At 44.9% G+C, this 13,693-nt stretch overlaps 1 protein-coding gene across 1 annotated transcript in view; it reads right to left on the reverse strand.

Moving 5' to 3' along the window:
• Nucleotides 1–2,456: 2,456 nt before the first annotated feature.
• The window catches only part of TSHZ2 (teashirt zinc finger homeobox 2), a 210,291-nt gene continuing 199,054 nt past the window's right edge, over nucleotides 2,457–13,693 (reverse strand). The window contains exon 3 of the mRNA XM_050982001.1: nucleotides 2,457–11,501. The gene's annotated coding sequence lies outside the window, so the exon portion shown is untranslated. The remainder of the gene's footprint in view (nucleotides 11,502–13,693) is intronic.

The following is a 13,693-nucleotide window of genomic DNA, read 5'->3' on the forward strand; positions in this document are numbered from 1 at the left end:
GGACAGAGCCCTGGATCTGTGGATGGAGGGGGATGAGTCCCAGCCCAGTGCTCTGTGTGTGCTGCACCCCAGGAGAATCCCCTTCATCACCATCATCATCCTCAGGTCTCAGCTCCTTCCCTGGACAAAGATCTTCCCAGTGCTAGGGAGAAGCTGGATGCAGGCTGCTGTTTAATGCTGAATTTTGGGTTGGTTTTTGTGGTGTTTGCTTTGCTCTTTCCCTGAGGGCAGCCTGAGCTCTGGAGCCCAGTGAACAGCTTGGTTTGCTCCAGAGCTGCCTCTGAGCAGGGCTGGGCAGTCCCTGGAGCTGGAGCAGATGTGAGGGGTTTGTTCCTCCAAACATTCACCTTCCCAAGGATCTCCCTGAGTGACAGAGCCCTGTGCTGGCTGTGGGTCCCAGCCTGGCTCAGGAGCTGCAGCTCCCAGGAAAGCTCAGCCAGGCCCACCTGGAGATGTCCTGGGCCAGGGACAGCCCCACCCTCAGAGGGGACAGGGACAGGGACAGGGACAGGGACAGGGGCTGTGTGTGCAGGGCCACCAGCTCCAGGGGCCCTTCTGTGCTTGGAGACTGCAGAGCAAACCATGGGGTCACACACCCATGGGATGGGAATGGGATTGGGATTGGGATTGGGATGGGATCAGCCAGCCCAGGAACTCATCCAGGTGACTTTGGGGAGTCTCCAGGGGGAGATCCACGCCCTCCCTGGAGCTGTGCCAGGGCTCTGCCCCCTCCACAGAAGGTTTGTCCTGATGTTGAGGTGGGACCTGTTTGGTTCAGTTTGTGTTCCTTGCTCCTCTTCCCCCTTGTGTCCTTCCCACCACGTTCAGCCCTCGTGCCCCATCCTGGCTCCTCATGCCCAGCTGCTCCTGGGCACCCCTGGGAAGAGCCTGGCAGCCCCTCCTGGCCCTGCTTGGAGGTGTCTCCATGGATTGATGGGATGCCCTCTCTGGTGGTCTCAGGAAGGTGTCACCTCCCCCTGAGCTGTGTGCCCACCCTGGTGCCAGGCTCTGCTCTCTGCCTGCCCTGTTCCCAGGGCTGTGCCCCCGAGCCCCAGACCATCTCAATTGTAAAACACTCAGCCAAGGTAGGCAGAATTAAATTTATTCCTGAATTGTTGAATAATGTAATATTCGTGTTGTACATAAAAGAATCACAAACCACCCAGCCTGATTTTCCTATGAAAACATTTAACTTTTATTAATTCAAGACAGTTTTGAGGAGCAGAGAAAAAAAATGAAAGCAAAAAACAACTGAACCAGCTTTCAAAGCTGCCCTGTAGCCAAAACATCCATCTGAGAAGCTGAAGGGTTGATTTTATTTGTTTGTTTGTTTGTTTGTTCTTCTGCTGGAGTGAATCACCAATAATTAAAAAAACAAAAAATAAAGGGAGACGAGCGAGTCCAACCCTTGGAATAAATCAGAGCTGTCTCTGATTTACTCTCCCCAGGCTGCTGGGAGCTGCCTCCAGCTGCTTTGGGGTCTCCAGGATTTGGGAATGCCGTGCTGGGGGGGCACCAAGGCTCTGGCACAGGGGGGATGTGGATCCCTGGGGATTCCTGCAGATCCCTGGGCATCTTTGGGGATTTCTGGGGGTCTTTGGGGATCCTTGTGGGTCCCTGGGGATCCCTGTGGATCCCAGTGCCAGCCCCACAGCCCAGGGGGGCCATAGGCAGGTGGAGCCCCCCCCAGCCCAGCACATTCCAGCGCTGTGGGGCACTGGAATCCCTGGGGTTGGCAGTGCAGGTGAGCCTCCCTGCAGGCAGGATCTGGTCCCTACAAACCTCTCCTGAGCCATTCAGGGCCCTGCAGGAAGGGGCAGAGGACCCAGAGCTGGAGTTCAGCCAGAGAGGCGAGACAAAGCCCAGGGGAAGGCAGCAAACCTGTATTGGCAGACAGCAAGATAGATTGGATGATCTAATAGTCCTTTTCCATCTCGAAGTTTTATGATTCATTTGTTATTTTAGCCATCTATATATATTTTTTATTTTACCCTAGAGGGGTTTCTTGAAATGTGTGCAATATATTCCTTTTTTTTTTTTTTTTTAAATCACTTTAGGAAGAAGAGAAGAGGTCAGTGTGCAGGATCAGAGGCAGCGTGGGGTGTGCACAGGGGGATGGGATGGGGTGGGATGGGGTGGGGTGGGTGTGTCCCCCCACCCCATAAATAACCCCACAGCCAGAGGAGGGAGAGGGGCAGACTGGGAGAAACCAACACAGCGTGGTGGTGTTGTTTCCCCCTCCCTTTTTCTTACTTTAAATTATTATTATTGAAGGGAAAAGAGCTTGTGACAATCCTGAGTGAGTTTGACTGAAACAGGCACATTCCTGTGGTTTTTTCACTCCCACAGCCTCTCCAGGTCAGTCTTTTTCTTTCTCTGCAGAGAAAGAAAGGCAAAAAAAAAAAAAAAAAAAAAGAACGAAAGAAGAGAAAAACCCACACAGAAATCAATCCATCAAATGTCATTACAGATTTATTAAGCCTGATGTAGAAAGACTTTTAACAGTAACATCTTCAGAAAGCATAAAAAGAGCACTTCTGTTCAGTCTTGTGCTTTGAAAATCTAAATATATTTTTATCATATAAATAATTCTTTTCATGTTTTAAGTGCATCTGTTTTTTTTTTTTCTTTTTTTTCCCTTTTTTTTCCCCCCCTTTTCAAATTTCCATTTTACAATTGGCCAAAAAAACCCGAAGTCTGCATTGACTGAAATGAAGCCATTTGCAAAGCTAATGATGTTGTGAAGCATGTCTGTGGTGAGCCATATCAGCTAGATTTCAGAAAGGTAGTTCAATGAGTGCAGCATTAAAATGAGGGACAGCCTCCAGCAAAATCATAATTGAACACACCCAAGTCCTTAATGTCTGCAGTTGGGTTTCCTGATGCAAATTACGATAACATTTCAGATGTGAGCAGTCGCTTTCCAGTAGCTGCAGTGGAAAAGAGACATTTTATGCCACAAAGGGAAGAATTACCATGTTTAAAAATGTAAATAATATATGTATAGGAACCTTTTTTATGGAAATGAGGCATTCAGGATTATGTGAACAGTTTGGGCTATTTTTTTTTCCTTTTAAACACAACAGATAAAGATGTGTGATCTATTATTCAGGGCTTTAATTACAGTTCTAAAACTGCAGTGATTTTATTAAAAAAAAAATCCCTGGGCATAAAAAGTAATGTTTTCTGTGGGAAAGTTGAGGGATTTTTTTTTAATACAATGTATTTACCGTGGTGAAAATACAGAACAAAAAAATCAACGTTAATAGATTTCAATGCTACAAAATCATACACAGAAATACATCTTAAATGCTCTGGAATGCAGTCATCTTCCTGTAAATCAGAAAAGGCCTTAGATAAATAGGTTTGACCTGATTTAAATTTAATGAGATACATAGTCCTGATTGTTAATAATTGGTTTGGGGGAACCCAAAACAATAAAAGCAATAATCTCCTCTAGTATAAATTATACGAATTTATTTAGCAATCAACCGAAGGGAGGAGGGGGGGGGAAAAAGCCATTAACATTATCAATTTGTTTAGTTGAAGTTCGTTATAATAAGCAAATAATTGGAAGCCAAATTGCCAGGCAGGCTTGGAGAAAGTGGATCTTGGGAAGGTGCCTGTGTGTGATGAAGCTCTGGGCCACTAGATGGTATGGTCCTCCCGGCAGAAAGGGCTTTTTCCGTGCGAGGCCCATTCATAATCACCCAAACCAAGTGAAACATGGTTTTGATTAAAGCAGCCTGTTGGCTCCATAATCTCAGTAATTTTAAAAACATCCTTAATGTGGAAGAAGAACACTGCAATGTCAGAGATGGCCTTGGGGCCCATTATAAACAGCAACAAAATAAATAAGGAGAAGAAATGAGAGGTCATGAAAACAAAATTAAGCTAATGTTTCAAATTTTGACAATTATGAATTGTTCCTCCAAGAAGACATTAAAAAAAATAATTCAGGCACTATTAGATAAAATACAAAGAGAATAATTGTACATGTATGAGTTTCCCATGGGACTAAGCATGCTTTAAAAGCAAAACTTGAATTAGGTTTCCCCTCTTCCCCCCGCCCCCCTTTCTAGCCAGCAACTGGGCAGGTCTCATGCAAACACAGACTTGCTTCTCCGAGTTCCTCCAAAAACTCCTCTCTAATTCCTTTATGAGCCATTAAAAGATGATGACCAAGAAAACAAACAAACAAAAATTACAAGCGTATTTTCGATGGAAAAAGAAAAATAATATCCCCCATTATGGACCTTTTTTTTTTTTTTTTTTGTAGGAAACCGAAACAAGCAAATATAACAAAATCTGTGTTCATACCATGGCAATATAGTTAATATATACAAATATGTACAGTATAAAAATGCATCAAAGGCGCAACTTTTCATCCAAACAAGCTGCAGTGCCCGAGGAGGAGCAGCTTGGCCCCCTCCTCTCCAGGTTACAGGCAATATGTTCTGTACAGCATGCACTGGGTACAAAATGAGTGCAGGAGCACCGAGACGCTCGCCAGGGAAAGTCACCACCAGCCCCTCGCGAGGGAGTCCCGGCTGCGCTGTTCGTATAAAAAATGGGTTTAATCTCGCCTTTTTTTGCCTTTTGGAGTATATACATTTGTGGGGTTTTTTTAAAGAGAAATGAGCTTTTGATTCTTTATTTTCCTTATTGTTTTCGAAAGAGGATCCTGACAGCACGGGTCACAGATGGAACCTGAGGGTGCTGCCAACAGCGAACGTGTGACGAAGCACCAGCGCTGGGGCAGGGCAAAGCCCAGTCCAGACTCACCAGCGTGGCCAGCTGTGCTCCACCACTGAAATGGGGCTGGGTCCCTCCTGATTCGTGCTGACATGTTCCAGGTAACAAAACCCAAAACAAACACACAGAGAAAAAGACCAACAAAGGATTAAGAAGAGGTGCCTGAGCACGAGACAAAAGGGCGCATTGTACCAGAGACATAGGACAGAGAAGTACCCTGAGCCAAATGAGAACTGTTGAGCTTGTCAGCTTTTGCAACCTGTATTGCACATTCCAGCATCTGCTGCGGGGTAGAGCCAAGATCCTGCCCTGCACATCCTGCAGGTTCCTGCTGCCAGCAGTGCCCAGCTGCTGCCCCAGCCCCGGCGCCGCTGCCTGCTGCTGCAGGGATGCACCAACACACTCACACCTGTGTGCCCGCGTCTGGTGGTGCTGTGGAAAGGTCTGTGTGCACCTGCAGGTCCTCCTGGACACACACAGGTAGGCCATTCTCAAATGTTACCTGGACCAGCCTCCAAGGGAAGGTGTTGCCCTCAGAGATCTCCCCCGTTTCGGGCAGTTGGGAGGATGTGATGCCGTGTGGGGATGGGGAAAGCGTTCCCTGCCTTTAACGTGGCTGCATTTTTGCAAGATGTTATTTTTGTTTTCTTCATGAAATACCGATCGTTTTTCCCCCTGCTATCTCATCTAAGGAATCTAATGAAAGAATTTGTTGCCTTTACTTAGATCAAAAAAGGAAAGGAAAAAAAAATTTGCTCAGCTCGGTGGTGTGAAGTGGAGCCGTGCGATCTGCCAGGATTAGTGTTTAATCTGTTGTCTCAAGCAGGGCTTTTTACAAAGGCCTAAAGACATGGCATGAGCTGAGAGGGATGATGAACTGCAAGTTTATTACTCTGCAGCTAAGTCCAGTGGTACAGCGAGTTCACTTTCAAAAATACTCTCCAAGAAAAGATTGTGCAAACATTTTGGTACGAGAAACAAGTGTTGTCTGAAACCTCACCTACTCTTCCCATCTCTTCTGGCAGAATGAGAGCAAAAAATCCACCACTAGGCTGGGGAATACTGGGATGAAAGTGCTTGCACTGGTATAAAAGTGGTCCAGCAGGGCAAAAGGAGCTGTACCACTATAAAGTGCTTTATAGTGATACAACTGGTGTTATTTTACAAGCATGGTCACATCGATAACAAAGTTTTGCAATTACCTCCTTGACATAATTTAAAACCTTCTCAAGTGCAGGAGATTTAATTTGCCTGGAGCTAGAGACTGAAGTTTGCTGGACTTGTTTTTGAAAATGCCTAAATATGTTCAGAATCTGAGCTTGGGACCACGAGGATGGCGTTAGGAGCTGGGCAGGGAGAGGGTAAATCTGCAGGGTTTGAAAGGGTGGCTCTGGATTTACCCAGGAATAAATGCATCCAGAATGCAGCCTGTGTTTTTCAGACACTGGATGGAAATGGGAGGGAGGTGTTTGCAGGGAGGACTGGGGGGAATGTGGCACAGCACGTGTGGGGTACAAAGGTGGGTCAGCTTCCAAACTCTTTATTTTTATTATTTTATTCTTTCGCTTTCCTTCAGAAGACAGTTGGAGGATAAGAATTCTAAATTCTGTGTGCTTTCCACTGCAGGAAATAATGAAGAAAAAAGAAAAGCCAGGAAGCATTTCTGGAATAATAACCCAGTGGCTCACCCAGGGCCATCAACCAACAGGCTGGTCTTGAGTTCAGGTGCTGACAATTTAAGACCTCATTGCTGAAATGTAATTGAAATCTGCCTTTAGATGCACGTCCTTTATTCTTTTGTTATGTTTAAAAATATTGCACTTGCTGTGGTCCAGACTGACACAAATGGTCAAAGGCTGGACTCGATGATCTTGGAGATCTTTCCCAGCCTAAATGATTCTGTGACATAAAAAAGGCTCTGTTTGCACCCTCAGTGTCCAACCCAAACTCTTCAGCACCATTAGGGAAATGTTCTTGGTTCTAGTGAAATTCAGGAACTTCTTGCTGGCCATTTCCAGCTGAGGACAAGAAAAGCTGTGACCTGTGGGACAAATTGTGATGGGGGGCAGAAAACCCAGGTGAGGAAAACCCCAGTGTCAGTGACCCTGCTGTGAAACCCAAGGAGGAGCTGCTCTGGGGGCTCTGGGGTGCTCAATATCCAGGAGCTACAGCTCCATAATTCCTAACCCAGCTTCCCAGGAGCAGAAGTGACACGTCTGTGCTGGGAGAAGATGGGCACATACCAGCAGCACTTGCTGACAATCCGTGGAAGTGGCTCTCTCGGTGCTCCTGCTCGGGGACAGATGGCCTTTAAAGCCTGCTGTAATTGCAAGGTATTGATCTGGAATCTGTGATCAATACTGTCTTTATAGAGAGAATTTTAAATATAAATTGCATCGTATATCTGTTGGAGAAGACAAAAGCCCTGTGTGATGGAGATGTGCCTCCACCAGCCCCGGAGTGACGATGGAAAATGGACAGGGGACAGCCCAGCCAGAGCCACCTCTTCAATCTCTGCCAAAAATCAGGCTGCCTTCCTCGTTCCCTGGTGTTCCAAACAGGTTTGATCCCAAAACAGCACCCCCAGCATGACCCTGAGTGTCTGGGATGAGGCTGAAGCAGCCTGTGGGGAACCAGCACAGAGCCAGTGTCCCCTCAGCAGCTCCCACCCAAAACCACAACATTCCTTTTCCTGGTCACCTGGGGCAGCTCCTTTTCCATGCAAATCCTGCACAGGTGCTTCCCAGTGGGAATATCCCCTGCTGGTTTAGGAGCTGAACTGTGGGTATGAAGCAATCAATAAATATGGCACTTTATCAAAACATGATTAAGGAAAGAAAAAGAGGGCAAAAATTAGGGAAACAATCCTGCCATTTGAATGCATGAGAGTTGGCTCAATAGCCTGTAAAACTGGCTTGGAAGGCTTCACCCCCCATCGTGCTAATATATAATTATTGATTTTTAAAATGACTTTTTATATCCTCCCTGATCTCTAAAAAAGCTGGGGAGGTCAGTCTTGTAAATACTTTTACAAGTAGGTAATAAAACCCATAATAACTTGCATTGACAAGTAATTACTGGGCAGGTTTGTTAGCAGATTCTCAAAGATATTCTTTTAACCCAACAATTACTATTGCACTAATGACAGCCATTTTTAAAGTTAAGTGTCCTTCTCCCTCTCAGCTTAAGTAACAAAAACCTGGAAAAAACACCTGAGACCGATCCACTGAAATTCTTACATATTAGGCCCCAAAGGGATGCTAATTACATCTCCCTGTTTTAAAATAGAACATCTTTTTTTTTTCTGGTGATATGGCTTATTTTGACATGGATGGTGGCAGGAAGGGAGCTCTGGTGTCTGAATAAATCTTTCAAAGCAGTGTGTAAGGGTAACAATTCTTCCTGTTTTATTTCAGTGCAAGAGCATAAACAGCTTGGGTATGTGGTGTATCAATATGCCACTTGTTAATAAGCAAGGGCGTGAATCATAAATATTCGGCTGTTTGATCACCAGGCTTTTAATTAATGTTTTGATGATCTCCAATAAGAATAAAAGTCAGAACGATAGATATTGAGTAGCGACGACAGAGAAAAGATGCAATGATTTTTTGTGCTACCTGATTTATATGACAGAAAAACTATCAACTCATCCAGTTTCGTACAGAGAAAAGAGGAGAGATGAATATTTTCCCTTCTTTATATCATATTGTAAAAAAAAAAAATAAAAATCACTTAATTCAAATGTGTACCTAAAACGTTCCCCGAGGACAGCGATGCAGGCAAAATGATCAAGCTTCAGCACCATGTGATAAAGGTTTGTGGCCAGATTTTTGAACAGAGTAGCTGCTCCCACACCGTGAAGACTCCTGAGCAAAACCTGACCTCCCTCAGGGGTTTGGCCTTTCCAAAATCTCCCCAAACCTTTGCAGCTCCTGGGTCCTGGGTGGGGCTGTGAGCCCTATGGTCACTCTGAGGGCACCATAAGTTTTGGCTTATTTCCTGCCAAATCTGAGCAGCTGGTGCCCCAAATGGCCCCAGCTCTGGGTACTGTGGGCTGGCTGGGGACCCCAGTCCTCCTTTTTGTGGGAAGAGGCTCCCGAGAGCTCCTCGTGTGGGAATTCCTGCAGCCTGGCTTTGCATGGAGAATCCAATTAAAAACCAGCCAAACTCCTGGCTGTGACAGCACCAGGGCTGGGAGCTCCACCTGCCACGTACTGCCAGCAGCCCAGTATTTTCTCCCTGCACCCAAAAGCTCAGGGAAAGGAGCCACATGTGCAGTTTCTCCCCCAGGTGATTTTCTGCGGTGCTCGTGGCCTTTGGGTCGGCACCACAGGCCCCACCTTGTGCAACTTCACCTCATAACTCTGGCCTGGGCTGTGCAATTTAACAGCTTCTGAGGAGCTCGATGCTAATGCATTGATTTTGCTTTAATAGAATTTTGTTGTCGATGGCCGGTGCTCAGCACGGTGCAGGCTTCAATCTTAACCCATCTGAAGGCTCTGCTCGTTTCCAGTTGAGCTCCGTTCATTTCCAGTTGAATAGGTTAAGCAAAGACAGACCTCACTGTTCTCAATTCACTTTATGATCCTCCCATCATAAAAAATAATATCAGCACCTTGCTTTTCATGTCAGAACTACATTTGAGCTGCTATTCCCTATGCCCATGAGTAAATCCCATAAAAGCCGCCCCGTTGTACTGTCGCTATTTTTCCTTGTGGATGATTGATTGATGGATGAGTGCTGACACTTCAATGAAGCTATTTCGACTGCCATCTCAATCCGATGATGTGAGGGGTATATTTTCTGTCCATGCCTCATTACTTCAGAATGACATTCCTGGAACTTCATTTACTTTTTCCCTCCTTCCCTCAAGCGCCATATTTTTTCCCATCTAGGTTATGCATGCCATAAAAAAAGCAATTTGCTATTATATGTGGCATAAGGGCAACACTTTCCCTAGGAGGTAAATAAGAAGGGCCTTTTTTTCTCCTCCATGTTCAGTTTAGGGATCATGTCAAAATTTCCCAAGCAGTGCCAAAACAGGCCCTTCTGCACAGGCCACAGGGAAGGCAGGGAACGTATTTATTCTGATTTTGTGACTGCTGCACTTCAATTACATCCTTGAACATCGTGAACAAAACAACAGGAAAAGACACTCCAAAGCCCTTTCTGGTTTGAGAAAGAGCCTCTTCTCCACTTGTGCCTCGCATACTTTGAATATTTCATTTGCCACGGAATAGCGATTTACAACTTGATCCAGATTTATTTTTCCTCGGAGAATAGGGGAAGTTCATCGTTAGATGCAGAGATGGATTTGTCTACTGGAGGTTGTTGTCTCTGAGCGAGAGCAAGCAGGGCTGCGCCTGGATTTCCAAGCAGTGCACTAGGAACAGTGGGACTCGTGACATTGGCATATCCTGGAAGATTCTGGGAGTTGACTTGGGACCCGATTTTAATCTGTGTAATACAGTATTCCTGTTAATAATAATGTATAATTAAGACATCCGTTAAAAATCCATAACGTTAATTTAATGGAGAAAATCTAATACAGTTCTATTGGAATTTTTACGTTAAATTAACTTTAACGGGCTTTTAATGGATGTCTTAATTAGATCTCATTATTAACGTGAATATTCCACAAATTAAAATTGGGCCCTCGAAGTTTTAATGAAAAAAGTTACAAGCACAAATTTGAAATTTGAATTTTTGTAGCCCCCTTCTCCCAGGTTGGGGTGGGCTTGATGGCACGGCCGGGCCAGACAGAGCTCGGAGAGCAGATTCTGATCCCAGATTTGGTGGCACAAACCCAAAGTCACTCTGTTGACCACAACAGAGCTTCAGATTTACACTCACCTAACTGAGAAAGGAACTCTACTTTTATTCTTTTATATCTATATATAGATATTTATATAGTGATATTTATATATAGATATATCTATATTTATATAATGTTCAATAATCTAACAATAGTACTTTTGTTTAAAAATCCCTCCATCCCATATGTCTCGTCATAAACCGTAATGGAGATTTCAATATATATATATATCTGAGGAATAAAACAAACTGAAAATAATCCATTTCAAACAAATCTTTGGCAGCAACATGGTTAAGCATAACTATTTGAACAACTTGCACAGAAGATTAACATTGTTCAGAGGTTTTTTGGCTCAGAATCTGTTTTAACTTAATAATTCTTGTACTTACTGTGATGTATTGATCCCTAGTGCAATGACTGGATTGGGCAACCCAGGTGCAACAGTAATAGCTGCACAGAATAGAAACATTTCCTTTAGACAAACTATCCCAAAGGGGTTATAAATAGGAAATGGACATTACCATGAAAAGTAAAGCTTCCAATGTGACTGCATCTTGTGTAGCACACTTGGACATTAAACTATGAAGAATTTTTTTTTCCTGTCAAGTGTTACAAATTGACGAAATAAGTACATCAATGTTCTCAGTCATTATCTTACTTCAGTGGCACTTTGTTTTAGTGACAGCAAAAAGGGACAGTGGAGACCAGACAGCCCCAGTGCAGTTTATCAATGAAAATCTAATATCGTCCATAAGCAGGGGAGTGGAAATCAATACTTCATTACCAAATTGTTAGTGAGGATGAAGAAGAATAGCAGGAGTTTTTTGGCAGGCTCCTCGGTCCGGGTTGCTGTGAGTTCAATGTCAGGGCCGCGGTGGCGAGCGGGGCCGGGCGCGGAGCTGGGCTGGAGAGCTGGACTAAGGCATTCGTCCTGCAAGCACACAACAACAACACAGCCACAGTTACACGGTCTGCTCGCAGCCACACCTCTGAGCAGGCACTTCCAGCCATGGAAATGTCTGCAAAGGAGCTCTGCTCTGTTCTGTGCACCCACAGGCTCACAACGAGCCAGGGCACACGAGTGTGGCTGGAACCCTGGCTCCACAGCCATGCAGGGAACCATTCCAGCTGGGGCTGAGGCTCTGCCTGGTCACTGAGCCCCTTACTCTGCTTCTTAATCTTGGAGCTCCTTCCTGCAGCCAGCCAAGAACATGCTCTAAAATCCTCATGGAGAGCTGGACATCTCAGTACCCACAGACAGTCTGTCACCCCGCTATTCCTGCATTATTCCTACTTCTTGTGGCACCTCCCCAGCATTAAAATCCACCTTCCAATGGACCTTTTCCATCCTGCAGCTGCTAAAAGTGCTAAGTGACTCAAGTTGTGAAGCTACTGCTACACAGAGACATAAGGGGCTTGTTTTATTTAATTTCAAGATGTGGGTTTAAAAGTTCAGCCCAAAGCTGGGTTCTGCTTTGCTTCTAACCAGGGAGAAAGACACTGAGGAAAGCAGTAGAAAAAAAACAACTGGAAAAACAGGGTGAGAAATGAGGCAGGCAATAAGTAGAGTGAAAGTCAATCTGGAGAAAGCACAGAGGAAAAAAAAGAGCTGCAGTGGGCAAAGAAATATGTTACTGAAAAATATATTATCTGTTCAAGGCCATGGCTATTTCAGCAAACACAACTCAAATCCTGCAGTGTGTTCTCTGTGTTCTGGCTAAATCAACTGGAAATTCAGTAGCAGCTTTATTTAAAGTAAAATAAACTCAGCTTTTCAAAAAATTCCATATGAAAACAAAAAAGTCCATTGACTTCATGCTAGTTAGTTTATAATTTGGTTTGGTTTACAATATCTTCACCTTTTCAGTTTTCACAGTGATGCTGAGTTTTGCATTGGCAACCCAGACCTGCTGTGGAGAAACTGTTGGAAGGGAAGAGGAGGTTTGGCAGCTGAACGTGGAGACTTTTGGCAACTGAGGATGCATGGAAGTCAGTCTGAAATTGTGGTGAATACCTTGGATCATTATTCCCACTTAAAAGATATTAAAAGCAATCCATGTTGACACTTTAAGATGTTGCCTTTAGGTTTCAGAGGTAACATTCCAGAGCAATTCTCACTTAGCAAAGCTATTATTTTTTACTGCAAAAGGGCAGAGCTGTGCCAGTTTACACCCTGCTCAAATCTTAAAGAAATCCAGAAGCGTTGCTGTTGTAGGGCTTGGGGCTGACACACAGCAACGCTGCAGCCAAATTCTCACTGTGGGATCCCCTCTGCAAACGATCCAAGGGAGACTGGGCATGGAAGAGGCCCTGGGCTTTACCCTTCCCAGAGGTTTCCAGGGTGGAAAACTCCCTGTGACATCCCAGCTGAGTCCTGCCTCGGATCATACCAGGCCCTGCAGCATCTGCTCCCTCACAGAGGGGGGACACAGGCACTGTGGCTGTGGTGAGGGACACTGGGGACCCAGCTGAGAGCAGGAGTGGTGACTCTTCACTAGGTCAGCCCTGCCTCCAGCACGTCGTTAGGATAATTAAGCCAAATTAGTGTCACTGAAAGTGCTAAATCTGGGAAGGAGTCTTGGAGTTACTGCAGAGCTCTGTTTCACTGCCAGTGGGAAATATTTACAAAAGCTTGGATTGGAAAAATGAAAAGCCAAACTCCTGCCTCCTTTTCTTTCTGTGCCATTGTGAGGAAGGCCCTGAGACTTTTGAATCAGCAATATCCCTGGTCACTTCCCTGTCACAGAACAACACTGAGGACACTGCTAGCCCTGGGCAGGCACTTCAGAGGCACATTGGTCAGAGGGAAGGTCCATGAGAAACTCTTCTGGCAACAAATAAACTTTTGAGGCTCAGCGTCCACCTACTTGACTGATGGTAACATCTGTGCACAAGTCAAATCAATTGGGACTTGGCATTGATTTCCACGGGATAAGTACTTCACCCCTAAGGTCCTTTGGCCAACTGAAGTCTCCATCCTTGTGGGTTTTGTTGTTTTTTTTTTTTTTAATTGATACCACTGCAGGCTGGGACAGGACTTTGGGAAATTAATTAGTGTGAGCCCTGATCAATAAGGGTCATAGTTTATGTATTTCATTATCAAGTCTGTAAGAGATTCAGGGA

This window comes from Serinus canaria, chromosome 20 (assembly GCF_022539315.1).
Source record: "Serinus canaria isolate serCan28SL12 chromosome 20, serCan2020, whole genome shotgun sequence".
NCBI lineage: Eukaryota > Metazoa > Chordata > Aves > Passeriformes > Fringillidae > Serinus > Serinus canaria.